The sequence below is a fragment of the Portunus trituberculatus genome, chromosome 44 (assembly GCF_017591435.1).
Source record: "Portunus trituberculatus isolate SZX2019 chromosome 44, ASM1759143v1, whole genome shotgun sequence".
Classification (NCBI taxonomy): Eukaryota; Metazoa; Arthropoda; class Malacostraca; order Decapoda; family Portunidae; genus Portunus; species Portunus trituberculatus.
The window spans coordinates 30,680,620-30,683,119 of record NC_059298.1 but is presented as its reverse complement, the minus strand read 5'-3'; the positions used below and the strand labels follow the sequence as shown (position 1 = coordinate 30,683,119).

Here is a 2,500-nt window from a genome sequence, read left to right as displayed (position 1 = left end):
TATCACACTCAATACTTGTTGCACTCTTCTCGAAGACAAGAGAACAAAACTTTCGCAGTTCCATGTATCTGGCCAAAATCTCGAGACACAGCGCGTGAACCTCAGAACAGGACATGTGATGTGCCCTTAAGAAATCTAAGTTATTATGTAACCACAAAGACATCGAAAATACCTGACGCTGCCACTGGTGGACGAGTCTGCCAACAGAGAGTGAGCTGGTGGATTTTCGCTCTTCAGAACATATGGAGGTGATGGACGCCCGCCCTGCAAGACGGGTGGTAGTGGTGGTGGTGGTGGCGATGAATGGTCAGAGGGATTGACACGAGGAGCATGTTTGTGTCTCAGTGGCACAGGACGCTGCCTGGCTTCTTTAAGGAGGGAGTGGTGCTCATCCTCCCACATATTGTATTCTTTCTTTATTTTAGGCGACTTGCGTTGCCTTGGTAAGCTGGAGCTTGGTAAGCTCCCAGCTCTTCCGCACACTAATGACTAGTGATGCCTTAGTAAGCTGGTCGGCTCTCCCAGCTCTCCCGCACACTAATGCCTTGTGGTGCCTTGGTAAGCTGGTGGGCTCTCCCAGCTCTCCCACGCACTAATGACTAGTGATGCCTTAGTAAGCTAGTCGGCTCTCCCAGCTCTCCCGCACACTAATGCCTTGTGGTGCCTTGGTAAGCTGGTGGGCTCTCCCAGCTCTCCCACGCACTAATGGCTTGTGTTGCCTTGGTAAGCTGTTTGGCTCTCCCAGCTCTCCCGCATACTAATGCCTCGTGTTGGCTTGGTAAGTTGGTGGGCTCTCCCAGCCCTCCCACACACTAATGTCTCATTGATGACTTTTCATTTTGGAAAGATGGTACTGGTAGAAAAAAAAAAACAATATTGAAATTTGTATTACCTGTCAAATAAAATGTAAATAAGAGCTGAAATTCCACGGAATATATATTGAACGTGCACAAATGTATTCTGGAGTGATAAAGAGAACATAGTAAATAAATACTGGCATACTTCTTTCATTGAAATAAGTAAGTAAATAAATAAAAACCCTCGTAAGGTTTATGAATATGATGGGGTCCCTCCTGCTGTTCTCAGACACTGTTACTCTGTGCTTACACCTTGCCTGGCCAATCTTTTCCACCTTTATCTATCGACTTCTACCTGGAAATTTACCTACATTTCAGCCTGTTCCTAAAAGCGGTGACTGTTTTTTTTCACTCAAACTTATTATATTTAAATCTCTTACTTATCAAACGTTTTTTAATCTATCTTCCATATGAAGTTTTTTAAACATCTCTCACATCACAATCTTATATCTGATGGTCAGTATGGCTTCAATCACGGCCGCTCTACTAATGATCTTCTGGCTGTTCTTATTGAGTCTTGATTATCCTCTTTTATAGATTTTGGTGAAACGTCTGCTTTTACCACAGACATCAAAAGCTGTTCTTCTAATTCTGTTAATAGTATAGTGTTTCTCAGGGTTCTGTCATGTCACCCACTATCTTCCTATCCTTCATCAATGGTCATTTAACCGAACTTCTTTTTCCTATTCATTCCTATACGGATTAAACCACTCTACACCTTCCAGACAGCTATCTCTTCTACTTCAATGACTATATGTCCCCTTCTTGACGGATCATCCTCTGTCTGTCCCTTACATATTACCTAAACTGTAAACTTTACATATCTTCTCTAGCCAAAACAGGTTCTATGAAGTTATGCGTTCTGAGTCGTCTCCGCCTGTTGATTAAAATTTTATTTAATTTTTCATAAAGGGAATAGGTTGACATTGATCCTAGTGCCAGTCATGGTATGTTTCCTTGTGGATTCTTTACTTTCCTTTTTGTCACCTCTCCAATCCATCTGAAAATACTGCAATATTAATCCGAGGCAATAATTTACCCCACCCCACCTTGTTCAGGAGCCACTGATCCTGAGTGCTTCGCGTTGTTCGACGGGAGAGGCGGCGCTGTACTCGCAGGTGAACCCTTGCCCCGCCAGCCAGGGAGTGGCGCGCGTGTGGAGGCCTGTGAAGTGATCGTGACAGTAATGACGCCAGTGATCAGATGATGGAGGAATTATCTTGGTCTGTCTGTTTATCTTTCTTTCTGTCTGTCTATTTGTCTGATTGCCTTCTCCCTCTTCTCTCCCCTATGAACCGCCTGTTTCTCCCTTTGTCTGTTTCTGTCTGTCTGTCTGTCTGTCTGTCTGTTCCTCTCTCTCTCTCACTCTCCCTCTCTCTCTCTCTCTCTCTCTCTCTCTCTCTCTCTCTCTCTCTCTCTCTCTCTCTCTCTCTCTCTTTCAACGCAAGCCGAAAAAAAACACCCGGAGAGAAAAAGCAGAAGGCAGCATGTCATCTTGTGTTAGGAAAGAAGGATCTCATCGTTTATTTTGCTAATGGCGTGCAATTGAAATTTTTAATAGGCAATTTAATCCTCTCCATCACCGGGCAACGCGGCGCTTATTACAGCTCGACCTCGCTAAGACGTCCCCTTCGAATTACGGG

General features: G+C 44.3%; 1 protein-coding gene across 2 annotated transcripts in view; it reads right to left on the bottom strand.

Moving 5' to 3' along the window:
* The window catches only part of LOC123518867, a 105,471-nt gene that overhangs the window by 46,712 nt on the left and 56,259 nt on the right, over nt 1–2,500 (bottom strand). The gene's annotated exons all lie outside the window — the stretch shown is intronic.